Raw genomic sequence first — 14,155 nt, forward strand, 5'->3', positions numbered from 1 at the left:
CCCCCCCCCCCCCCCCCCCCCCCCAAGTTAATTCAAGTTCACTGTTCAGAAATACAATGAATACAAACCCTCATTTTCCCACAAATACAAAAGCCATTAAACTGAGTTTGACCTAATATGGATGATCCACCCCCAAACACTCATTTAGTATCCTGACAAACCGGGTAGTATGTGCACACTCACACACACACACCTCCCTGGGTGAGGAGCCAGTAATGGCCCCTCGTAAATAAGGGTTCCTGTATTTCAGTGAAACCCAGTAGTGCATCTGGATCCCATCAGAGCTCGTGTTCCCTTTGCAAATGATCCCAAATGTTTCTAATTATGCCAGTGGAGTCGGCACGAGGCTGTGTGAGCGCTTGTGTGTGTTTCCGTGTTCGTGTAATCGCCCTGACGGACACGCACACCCGTACACTGGCCTCTGTTTATTCATGAACAGAGTAACAGAGATGGACAGCGTGGTCTTGACCTCTACAGCCTTTCACATAGGACACTGCATGTGGTGATGACTGATGAGTGAAAGATGGGGTGGCTTTTCTCCACCAGTCTTGTCTGAGTCGTGGAATGTGCAAAGGAATTTAAAATATAAAATCAAACAACTATATGTGGAGCATATGAAGTGAGAGAAAGCTTTTGTTGAAATCCATAGTTGTACAGGACCTTCCTTACATTTGGATTCAGGACATTTACATATTGTAAGACAAGCACTCGGTATGTAAGACCTGCATCATGTTAAATATATGTAAATTGTTTGAATTTCATCCGATTTTGAATACAAACCAAGTAAATGTGATTGTTTGCACTTGCATTGTGTTGTTACAACTTGTAGGTGCGTGACTGCACACACCAGGGAACATTTTATTAAGCGCTACCAGAGTATTTACGGTGGACTTCTTCTATGGTACTTCACCGTAGACGAATATGCTGGAATTGAGCCACTGTTAACTATGCCAAGTGCTGTGTGCGACTGTAATGGAGGGCAACAAAAAACATGATTTTGTGGGAAAAACTTACCAGGGTAGCTTTTTCAGAGGCAGGTCATTTTATCACAGTCCTCTTGTCCTGTGGATAATTTTTGAAAAGTGTACAGGAGCCGCGTGTTCACACCACACACTACCACATTTTGATTTGATTTGTGTGATTGTTTGTGTAGGTTCACTGGGTGTATATATATAAAGAGAGTATATTTATTAATGTAAAATAATTTCTATATGGTCTACATTTAATGTAGACAGCATTTAATTCTGTGCTGTGCAGACATATCTTACTGCAGTGTGGGACTAATATTTATTAGAACAAATATAGTGCCATTATTTACATTATTACAACTTTCTATAGATATGTAGTAGATATTTTAATATTACAATACCAGATAGATTTTTTAATTTCGATTTTTAATATAGTAAATATAATTAAGGTTGACAGTGACCAATCTGTACACAAGCTTTTAGATGTTAAATTTCATTAGATGTAGATCTCTTTCTCTAGACAAACACAAACACGATCAAAATTTGGTAGTACGTCATGAACACACTATGAACACTTAACAGCCAATCATAGTGTGTTACATCATCTGTAAATGAAGGACTCAGCCGAGCAGAGTAGATCTACAGGCAGAGCTTATATGGTACCTACACCGGTTCCCTTACAGTCAAAATGACTGCAGACATAAAAAAAAAACAAAAACTTGGATTTATTCATTTCGTAATCTTGTGCCTAACTTTAGTGGATCATAACATACTGGAGCCCGGTCTCATCTTAGGGAGTAAAATACGCTTTAAGAAAGCCTGACAAAGCGCTGACGCACAAAGTACACTTCAGCGTCAGTGTGAGATGATAAGGGTTTTTCAAGTAACTCCAATGCAACCCATCAGCCATAACATAATTTGCTTATTTCATTCCAAACCTAACCAAAAGCATAATGTTTCCCTAAAACTAACCAAGTAGTTTTTTGTGCCTAAACATAACCAAACTGTATACCACATATAACATATAACATATTAACTCAATAATTATCTCATACGGCCGCTGAAGTGTACCTTGTAGATTGATTATGACTTCAAACTTGGAAACTGTGTGATGTTAAGCCTCATTTGAAGCCAATTATAGCAACATTATGTAAGATTTGTTTTTTTGTGCAATTTGGTGTGCCGACCGTTTCAGAGTGTAATTCATCCCTGTCATACAGAATGACAGCTGTACACATGCATTTATTATGATGACATTACCATGAAATATTAGCAAGTTCCTAACACAGCCAAACATCAAGCAAGTGCAACAACACAATACACTGCAGTATCACTTACTATTCCAACAGCAAGCAAGCCAGATCGGCATCTGTCTTGCATCCTTTCAGCTCTTTCTGTCACGATCCTGTGTGTCTTGTTGGGGAGTCTGGGTTTTGGTTCCATATCTTTGTTCCTAGTCCTGTGCCTTAGTTCATGTCAATGCTTCTAGTTCATTGTCTGCATTATTTTTGTTTAGTCTGCTCTGTATTCTGGGTTCTAGTTATGGGTTCTCGTTTAGGTTTTGTCTGTTATGATCCCTGTATCATGGTTTGTCTATTTTCAATGTGTTTCTGTTATTGTCTGAATTTAGATTCTTGTCTGGTATTTTGTAACATGTGTTCTGTCTGTGCTGGTTGTTAATTTTGCTCCATGTCAGCCTGTCAAATGTTCTGTCTGTTCCCCCAGTAATTCCTCTGCCTGCTTGTCCGCTAAGTACTTTGAGTTCCAGTTAGTGTATGGTTGTGTGTTTTGCACCTGTTAGTAACTCTCGGTTTCCCCCTGCTCTCTGTCTGCCTGCCTGTGTCTCGTTAGCCTCATGTCTCTCACCTGTGTGTCTCCTCCCAGCTCATTATCCCTGTGTATATACTGTATCCTTGCTTGTTTCCCTCAGTCTTTGTCTGGTCATTGTAGTGTGTTACACTCCGTCATCTTTGTGTGGAAGAGTGGCCTGCCTGCCTGCCTGCCTGCCTGCCTGCCTACCTGCCGGATTTTCCTGTCTACTGCCCGTAAGCTAGTTAACCTGTTTTCATTTGGATTAAAAACCTTGAACTGAGTCACTGCTCCAGTGTCTTGCGTTTAGACTCACCTCCTCTGCGCTCACCCACGAAATCCTGACACTTTCAGCTCATTTCAACAAGTAAAAGCCAGTCCAATACTTACACTTGTCCCGGTCTCTTGCTCGGTCACTCTCGTTTTCTCTTCCTCGCTTCCTCCTTCCAACGTCTTCTTCGGTCTCTTTGCAGCCTCTGCCATGATATGCTTAATGAGAATACCAAGCTAGCTTCTTCATAAGAACTTACTTTGTACATTGCATTTTTGCTTCTTCTTATAGCTTGCTTGCTGAAGAGTTGTGTTGGCACCGTAAACCATTACGCTGTTGTCGTGAAGCGTTTGTGCACGGGATTCCAACGTTACATAGTGCAAATAATCAGTGTCCCGAGTGGCAATGACAGAAACGCCAATCACAAGTCTATGTACCATCAAAATAATTATGAAGCAGTTATTTTAAGTCTACATAATGTAGAAGTAGGATAGATGTGGGAAATTGTTTTTTTCACGTTGCTTTTTGTGGAACTTCATATTGCAATGCTAGCTCAGCTGGCTTTGTTGTTAAACAAACGACAACAACCTCCTCCAATCCAAACTACAACAACCCTCCGAATACGACTCACATGACTGTACCCTAAAATAGCACCCCTATCGGTGATGTTTGTCCATGCATCCAAAAAAGGCAATTTAGAACTCCGTTTCCCGACCGGACCTATGTTTTGGAAATCACGTAGCCTACGTCACATGGCATAAACACGTGGAGACCGGAGCTACAGAAAGAAGGTGAGCTATCAGCCGTGAGGCCAATCTGCACAATTGTTGGGTTCACCGGTTGACATGCATAAAATCACTGACTTAAATTTAGGCACACCCCTGTGAAGGTTTGTGTGAGGGTAAGGGGCTACAGGGCGGCTGTCGACGCATTTAACGCTAATATAGTTAGCTAGCTAGATAATGATATGAAGCTAATGTAGCTAATGCTACTATGAAACGTCATTAAAAAAAATCAATCTTGTTTCACACGGTAACTGAATGCCGGTCTCCTGAGTGAAAAGCGACTACCTTTCAATCATTCCACCCACTACTAAAATACAACTTCCTGGCTATTGACAATACGCAACTGTTGTTGTCATGTGTTTGGGTTGTAAGGCCAATAGAGGTCGCTGCCACAAGAAACGTCTCACTGTGACGTGTGTGGCACTGAGCAAGACACTTAACCCCTAGTTGCTCCAGAGGCTTGCAATCTTTGACATAAGTCGCTTTAAATGTGTAAATGTAAAAGTGAATTGGTTCTTGATGTGAAATCTCCAGTCTATATTCTGCTGCACACTTTTTGGCCCACTACTGAAATGAACCCAGCGCCCTTGGTGAGGTGTCAGCAGTCAAAGGAGGTACCACCAACAAAACTGTACTACTTGTGTCGCAAGTACAATTTTGAGTCTTTCCATAATATGCTACTTTGTAATTATACTTCACTACATTTTAGAGAGAAATATTGTACTTATTATTCATTACAGTCATTACATTTGCTTCACAGATAGTTTAGACTACCAACTTTAAATTAAACTTTAAAATCCTGCTTACATGTACACATCAATTAATCAGTATTAATATTCCAATAATGCATGAAAAATATAACTTTAAATGGGGACAGTTTGATACTCTTGATTACATTTTGCTGCCAGTACTTGTTTACTTTTACTTGAGCAATTTTTTAAAAGCAGGACTTTTACCTGTGAGTGAGATGTAATGGAGTAATGGAATATCTTTACATTGTTGTATTGCTACTTTTACTTAAGTACAATATCTCAGTACCACTTTCACCACTGGTTATAGGGTACACAGTGCCAACATGCACACATACATACAATGATGTCTTACTGTCTTTGTAGGGACATCTCATTGACATAATTCCCTAGCCACTTACCCTAACCTTAACCATCACAACTACACGCCTAACCTTAACCCTTACCTAATTCAAACCTGAACCTTAAAATCAAGTATTTAAACATTAAACAGCACTTTGAACTTTTTGGGTCCTTTTTGCTTCCCACAAAGCTGGTGGGACCCCACAAGAATAGTAAATACACGTGCACACAGACGCACACACACACACACGCGTACACACGCACACACACCAGTTGTTTCCAGCAAAAAAGCTTGTCAGAGCCTGTGGTGGGGAAAGTAGAGCATTAGCAGCTAAAGAGCAAGATTGTTTTCTCAGAAGCTGGTGGAGAGCCAAACCGAGCTACAAGGAGAGTGAATATTGAACTTTAATTCATTGAATAATGAATACCACTTTGCTCTGTGTCTACTGTGTTTAAATAGGCAACAGCTTACTAACAGCCAATTTAACTTTATAAGGTAATAATGTGCCAGAATTGTCCAAAAATATATTAGTACAAAATTTAAGGTTTAACCTAATCAATTATTTCTGGGTCAATGTCAGCTTTGCTGTAAAAAGCTCTTGATTCCACTCACAGACAAACACAGGGTGTGACAATTCCCTACCCATATACTGTTTTACATGGTAACATTTACAAAGAACAGCATTATACAGTGACTGGAAGTCAAACAAGTGGTCTGGTCTGACCTTGTCCTTACCTTGATGTAAGCAAGGAGAAAGTGACATATAAGAATCTGGCTCCTAAAACCATAAAAGTTGCTGATTGTTTCATACTGTGTCCAACACAAGGATGTGGATAAATATCTCTCCCCATGATGTGAAGTCACATGCCAGAGCTCCATGACCCCCAAAAGTAACTTAAAAAACACCACCCAGACAAATGGGCACAGTGATGCAGTCTGGCAGGCCTCACAGACCTCTCTCTTGCTGCATTACAAGGCATTGTGAACGATTCACATTTTCCAGTGTATCCACTGTGACGCACGGCCCCGTCCAGGGGCAGCAATGGATGCTGGGTGATTGCATGCGTTGGGCCATTTGCCTCCGTCTTTGATGTCACCTCTCGTTCAGCCCTTTCCCCAATTAAATTGATTGTGCTAATGTGTAAAGTGGACCGCCACGATTAAAGGTAAGCCGTGTTGTTTTTGAGAAGGGCCTCAAATCCATCACCATGGCTGCAATGCCAAGCATCCAATGACACAACCTCTGGGCTTGGAAAAAGCCCTCCAATTCAGTTTGAAACGTGAAGGGGAAATCATCAAATGTGACTTATTACTGGTGAGTGGAAAAGGATATCCTAATTATAATTATATCCTGACCAAGATGGTCGATGTTTAAAAATGAAAACAATGGTAATTGCACATTTTGAGGGAGCAGTCAGCCAAAGAATTCCACCTTTCTCGGGAAGTCAAAAAGGCAGAGGACATTGAAAAGGTAAGCGAGGGGACGACAGTGAAAAGGAAGCAGTCAATAGAGAATGAAAGTTCAATACGTTGAATAGATAAATAGAGGGTGAAGGAGTAATTGGATGTGTATTTGTACAGAATGTGCACACACATACACTTTTAGGGAAAGTGAGAGAATCAAAGGAAATATGAGAGTTATAAATTTAACTCATAATGTGTCAACATTGCGCAGTGTGGGAGGTCGCCCCGGGGAATGATGCCTAACACACAAGGGAGAAATTCAACAGCTCTTTCAACGGAAATCCTCATTATACATCTCCACTGCTTTAGGAAAGCAAAACAACCTGACAAGAGGACCGTGGAGCCCTGAGTCAGAGCCTGGGCTATGGCTGTCTCAGTCCATGAGGTGGAAAGGATCTTGAAAGATTTCCTCATTTTAACGACAGGAATCCGATACTTCATGTGTCAAAACTTCCCCATAGCACAACAAAATGTAACAATAACGTAATATGTCTGTCGGGGGCTGATAAGGTTTCTGATTGATGCCAAAGGTCCGGCTAGTACTTCATTAAATGAGATTTACAGCTTTCCTGGTCTCTTTGAAACAAATACCCAGTTCGCCCCAGTATAAAACATATTGTTAGGATCCACCTATCCTGGGAAAGGTGACTGTAATGTATCTCATGCATATGCTCTATGTCAGAAACACCCTTTTTCACACTTGGTTACACCCATTTACATCTGGCAGGCACACACTTCTACTGCGAACTGAGGACCTCCAATTAATGTCGTGGTTGAGAGACAATCGACAAGTAAATTCTGCCAACAAACCTATTTATCTTGGACACTCTGCAGCAAACAAGCTTATCAAATTCAAAAAATATAATCTCTGTCGCAATTATAATAAGTTGTTACAGGGAATGCCCTTGTCACCCCTGAAATGTTCCCGTTGGGGTATGAAGCCATGCAGAGGACAGAACAAATCCACTCAGCAGACGCGATGTCATAGAGCGTAAGAGACAAGTAGATTACAGAGATTTCATTACAGCACCTAATTTTACCATAGCCTGGAGGCAGACAGGTGCCTCTCCGTTCTTGTCCTGATACGCTTATAAAGTCTTATGCAGGGTTCTGCACTCAGTGAGCCAGTGGAGGGAATGCATCGATGTATGTGACTGTGTGTGCAGGTTGAAGACCACATGAGTTACTGCTTTGTTGATCAGTTGGATGGGGCTGACTGCTTGTATAACAAGATCAGCCAGTGGGGCAATGCAGCAATTTGATGTGTGGACATGACCGCCTCCTGCACTAGCATCTGGGCTGCATCTTGGATAAATGTGGTTGAATGAGCTGACATCTGATTTGAGACTCAGGTGATTATTTATAAACACACCAAGGTTTCTTGTAGTTCTGGAGGATGACACCATGACATCTTCCATCAAGTATACAGCTATTAAGCTGTCACATTCAACTCTTCACTGCCAGGCATGTGGTCAATATGTGAGCTGTAGAGGAAGGAAAAGAAGTTGAGTGTCGTCAGGATTATGACTTCTGTCCACATCACTCGGTACTCGGTAAGTGCAAGCCCCCGACACTCCATCAAAAGTGGATTTCATGTTTATCAGTCATTAACAACACAAGCGATTGAAATAAAACAAAAGATCCAGGTTGACAAAATAGCCTTACTCGCATCAAGGTCCTTTTTTTTTGTTTATGCCACCACATGAATCACATTCATTCAACTTTATGTCTGCTCCACATTCAGTACAGACCCACTGTAGTCTGCTGTATCCTCAAAACTGTGTTAACTTTCCAAGTTCAAACCCATAATCACCAATAGCTACCTACGTAACGTAAGCTGGCTAGCTTGCCAGCCAATGTGATGAAATTCACTTTTATGTATTAAAAAAATCAGCAAGTATTCAGTGGAACACACTATGGTATTTGACTCCACTCAGTGATGTTTGTTCACCCAATGAGATTATAGTATTGTAGTATAGCTAACGTTTAGCTATAATTTCTTTAAATCAGACTTAAAGGTAATGACTTATGTCAATATATCAAAATATCGGAACATCTTTTTCAGAATTATAAAATGCATTCCTCGAATGGTCACTTGAGGCTGGCTCCAAATTCCCTATAGATCCCCATGTTAAAATGCCCAACTTTAGAGCAGAAGCAAACATGTTTACAGCCTGTTACAGAAAACGGTTTGACGGATTACATGTTTTTGACATGTAGTCACATGACCTTTTTCTACAACTAAACTACAAATCTGCCTGTACTCTTGCCATCCCTGCAAGTAGCATTCAGAAAATTTCAAGCTTGTAAATTACACAAAAATAATTTCATATTATGGCTCAGATCTCTCAAGCCTTTTGGTTTGCTCATTCCCGTTAGCCTGAGCCATTCTTGGCAGGACTGTACCAACGGTCAATATTCTTGGGTTCTTTTGAAACCATAAACCTGGTTTTTCAGCTCTCACTCAGCACCTTTTCCTGAAGAAAACCATCTGTGCAAAGGCTCAAACAGCCAAAAGTAAAGAGGCTCAGTCTCCCTGCAGCGGAGGTTAGGCCGGAGCCTGATGTTGTGTATAGTTCAAGGCCAAGAATTTTGGTTATGGACTTACAATGAGGGAGGAATGGTACTTGTAGCAGAGGAGTGATGGGACTTTAATTTCCCTGAATCCCTTTACAGTGATGATAAGACCAGAAGGATGAGGTATTGTGTGACAAATTAACTCATTTTTCCTAGAACCTTAATGAGGCTTACATAAGGGGAAGAGACTCAATAATGCCAAATATTAGAAACGCACAGGAAGCTGCCACTGTTTTAGATATAGAAATACATTTCAGTTAAAGTAATAATGTGCTGAATTCCATACAAATAGATGCCAGTTTTTCATCTTTCTGTCGCCAGCAGCTGTCATATGATTAATCAACTGTATAACCTGTAGCTTTTATGTCTGAAGGGTTTCATTTTTAAAACACCACATTTATTTAGGTAAATTTTTGCCAGTTGAAATAAAGGGAGCAAAAGCAATTAACTCCGTGTAATAAATACATTCAAGATTTCTCTTTCTCTGCAGGTTAAAGCAGTGTGATGGACAGGAAAATGCAGGAGAGAGATAGAGCAAAGGGCCACGGGTTGGATTTGAACACCTGTTGTTGTAGCAAAGACTGAGGCTACATCCTCACTACTACATTTTCAACCATTTGTACCTCCCGTCCAGACTAAAACTACTAACACTACGTTTAATAAAGGTGAAAACAGAAGACTTTAACAATGACACTCACATTTGGTTTCCTAATTGGGTCTTATCAGTCATGCAAAGTAAGAACTAAGGCTACTGACTTTTTTTGCTTTGGTATTTTTGTTAACACTTGTATTGTACATGTCGTGATATTTACTTTGCGGCGACTCCCAGCCTTTTTTCAGCCGCCATAGTCGCTTTGGACTCTTATTCAGTTACAGTTCCACCTCGTTATCAATCCATGCAAAAAAATATCTGGTGTGGTTCTTTGTCTGCAGAAGTACTTTCTTCTTTTGCCAGATCTTCTGAAAGTGCGGAGTAGACAATCTGCTTCTTGTTTACACCGGCATGGTCAGTGTCTGTGAATGGCCACTAGATGTGCGTTTTCAGTCGGACAGAGATCAATTGTGAAACACAGCTAAAACACTTGTGTGGATGGAGATCGTTTTCGTTTTTAACATAAACGTAGTAGTGTAGATGTAGCCTGAGCCCTAGTACATGTGGCATGTGCTCTGCCAACTGAGCTAAACGCTTCACAGGGTTCTTCATTTAAAAATGAGTCAGTTGGACACGTTAAAAAGTCAACCAACTCTCGAGGTTAACATTAATACTAGCTTAAGTAGCTAGCTAGCTACAGCTTATAAAATCTGTCAACGACATTTATTGTTTCAGTAGGCTAGAAACGAGAAACCTGCTTTTGTCTATCATTGTCATTGTAGTGTATTGAAAATTACTATGAATTTCATAAACTGCATATGCATTACGAGAACTGAAAGCTTGACTGGCGTAGCAACCGTAAGTAAGGGGGCCAAAGATTAGCGAATGGTCGCTAAAAGTAAATGTCATAACTCCTTACTTCACTACCAACCTCTACAATTTGCTTCACTTTCATGCCAAATGCCTGGACACCAAACACCAAAACTGGCTCTGATAAGTGGTGCTACTCCCTATTTCAGTAATTACTTCCAAAGCCCTTGAGCAAGGTACTGATCTGCCAAGTACTTCACTGAAGCTAGTCAGTAGCCAACTATGTCTGGGTATTCGTTGACCTTTTTTTTCTATTTTGCAAATCTAGTTCAAATAAGTAGGGCGGAGCTGGATATAAAAGCAACAGCCATCTCTCCATGTACAATAATGTTAATTCAACACTCCACTCAGCCTCTAATGGCCACTCTTGACACTTAGTAAAAGGTTTCAGTCAAGTGTGAGATTGGAGAGCTGATATGGGAAATCAGGAATCTCCACACAGGCCGATCCTGCGCGGGGACATTGGACATTGGTGTGTTAATGGACAAAATGTTCTCTGCTGTTGAATGAAGCACGCTCCATTGCAACTTTATGGTTTGAAATCCTGATGTAGTGCTCCACCCAGACATGCATGAGAAAATGAGTAAGAAAAATAAATCAATGTGAGGACTGTTGTTTTACAGTAGGAGAAGGCACACTGTGTGTAACGCACTTAATCTCCATAGTGTTAGAAAGCACTGCAGAGAGTGTCCTGTGTCCCTACACATGTTCAGACTGTCGTATGTGGAAAACTGAGCAGAGCTTCAGGTCTGCATCCAGCTGAGATGGAAGAAATGTGTTTATGAGAAATACAAAAGCCATTGTAAATGATGGATTTTATAGTGCAGGAGTAGAGTTGCAACCTATGAGAAAGTCCCTTATAGATGTGCGAGTACTCTGTGAAGGCAATAATCATTCTGTCAGTTGGGTGGCATGAGCATCTGCTACATGAACGCATGCGGTCAAACCCATGCAGTTCAATTCTCACACGTACTGTAAAGCCCACCCATCTGCATTCGGAGTCTGGATCATCATCATCAACAGAGTCATCCCTCTCTCTCTATGCATCCAGCTACCTTCCTGTCCAGGATAAACAGACTGGGCTCAGACCCTCCACCTCGCTGAAGCAGTTAACATCAGGCTCTGTGAAACGCAGCGAGACCCCATCAGCCCCAGACAAGTTTTACAAGCCCTTCGCTCTCTGTCCTGCCCTCGATCAGCCCGCCCCTTTCCCCCAAAGGTCCCGTTCCCCATCCCAGACCACTCCCCTAGGCCCTATTAGCACTCTCAGGATGAGGTTTTACTTTAAGAAAATGTTCTCTTAGGCACAGCTGCTCCAAAGACAGAAATCATTTCAATGGGCGGGACCCAAAGATCAGCCGTATTTTGAAGTTAGCAAGCTTGAACTCTTAACCAACAAAGAAGGAACTCTTTTATATATATCTCCTAAAATATTCAAGCTGCTGAAATACTTTTCATTTCTGGCTCTGTTTATTTGTTTGGTTTATGTTTTTTCTTCATATCCTGATCAAACGCTGATGACAGGCAGAAGAGAGGACGGACAGAGACCAATTTCTGCAGCCACAGTGTCCGAAAATTGACCCAAATGCAATGCAGCTTTACAACACTGTGGCAGGAGTGTGAGTGTCCTTGAGCATTAAAACAGTCGCGTATTAACTCAAGATCATGTGAAGATGGCATGAAGTAAAAAACAATGTACAATACAATAACGGCAAAGTAATGACATAAAATGCAATAATTCATTTCAAATCTGTCATATTTAAAATACACTGTGTGATAAAAATACTACATATTTACTAATTTACTAATGAGCGTTATCCGATATGTAGTGGGGGAAATTTATTACTGGTAAAGTTTACTCACCACACACACACACACACATACACTGCAGCAATAAAGAAGAGAGTGTTAATTTTGAAAAGAAGCACAAACTAATCACACACACAATTATGGGCCTGTGAAGTGCAGGTGAGGAGAGCCTATCGCCGCCAAACCCCCACTCGTAGGACAGCTGCTCACGCCACTTGGCGTGTAGGACTATTGAAAACAAAGGACAATGTGTTCACAGGATTGATCAATACTTTCACCACAAGTCACAAATAAAATCTGTTTGCGATATGACAGGTTGCATACACTAAAAACTAAAACTCTCAGGGGATGATGGGAAAATAGGGTTAACCAAAATACCCACAAAATGAAATACAGACAGCTAAAGCAACCTTACACAGTCTCTCTTTCTTCTCTTTTCATGTTGGAAAGATTTGTCCTATGTATTCTTTCATGGAACTGGCACTGATAATGTCGGATATTAAGTAGCAAATGACTTTGTCTAGAATTCATCTTCCAGCCTGTAGTAAAACTGCTGCCTAACTTACTCCCAACTGTTCTTCTGTTGTTTCAGCGATTAATTGTTCACCAACTGAGGTTTAACCAAGCCAGGGGGATACTTTGTTCCCTTAGACATATGTTTGTATAAAACTATAAAAATCCAGTGTGCTTCCCACTTCCTCTTAAAACGGACAAACATCCACATTCCTTGCGATCATCTGCAGAGATGTGCAATAGAGACTAAGGACAAGGGTCCAATAATTTTAAACTGTAGAATGTTGAAATGTAATATGTGGGGTGTGTTTCAACGCAAGATCTAACAGTCAGTGTCAAATGTTCCAGGGCAAATTAAAGATTTTGCTGGTATTTTTCTCTTTGGGTCTGAGACTCAGAGTTCAGTCTGCAGAGGAATGTACTGTGACCACTCCTCACTGCTCTTTTATTTGACATAGCAGCAGTGAATGAAAAGAATTCAAGTATCCCCACAGCACTCTTCTTCCCTTTTGTCTCTCTTCTATTTCCTCCAGTTTATTTCTCTTTTGCAGTCTCTTTCCCCTCCTCCTCCCCTTCACCCCCTACTCTTCCTCCTCCTCCTCTATCTCTCCCTCCCATCTTTTCCTTAATGTATCCCTGTGGAGGAGCAGGCCATGCCAGAGCCATAAATCTCAGCTCTGTATCTGTCCATCACATCTCATAAAAGTCTTGTTCATCCCAGTAAAAACTCAAGCTTCATTCCACGTAAATGTTTCTCTCTTTTTTTGGGTGGCAAGGATCCCTGTAAATAATTTGTTGCCATGTATTTTACAAATCATCCTCCCAGTGCGATGTCCATCTTGTTTCAATCACTGCTTGGAATGGATGATTTGATGCACAGCAGGCACAGATTGTTACAAGGTGGACTTGAGCTTGAATCAAGGATGGATGCACGCATGTAAGAATAGCAGGAGACTGCGTGCGCATAATGCATCTTGACCTACGGGTCAAATTGTCTCCACCTGTTATTTTGTCTCCTGTTGTTTTTCCTTTTGGCAAGTTTAAGGCTGCAAAGAATCTTTTCAGCATGTTGACCTCAGACCCTATAAACACAACCATGGAGGAGAACCTGGAGGAGTTTTAAATTTGCTGTATAAAACCCTGCTGAAAGAAAAAATCAGTGAAGCGGTGTGTCTGTAATGTACGTTGAAATGTGGATCTATCGGCAGTGCATCACTTAGAGGACACAGTGAACAGCTGCCTATTTTGCCGCAAGGAACTGATATGACATTTGTTGTTTAAATACCAGACTTCGAAAAATCTAAATGAGGAAATGCTCTCCGTTTCCTTGACAAGCACTGTCAATGTGCCCATGAGCAACACAATGAAGGGCACTCAAGTCGTAGATGGTGGGAGTGGATGGTAG

This window comes from Micropterus dolomieu, linkage group LG14, assembly GCF_021292245.1.
Source record: "Micropterus dolomieu isolate WLL.071019.BEF.003 ecotype Adirondacks linkage group LG14, ASM2129224v1, whole genome shotgun sequence".
Taxonomy (NCBI): Eukaryota; Metazoa; Chordata; class Actinopteri; order Centrarchiformes; family Centrarchidae; genus Micropterus; species Micropterus dolomieu.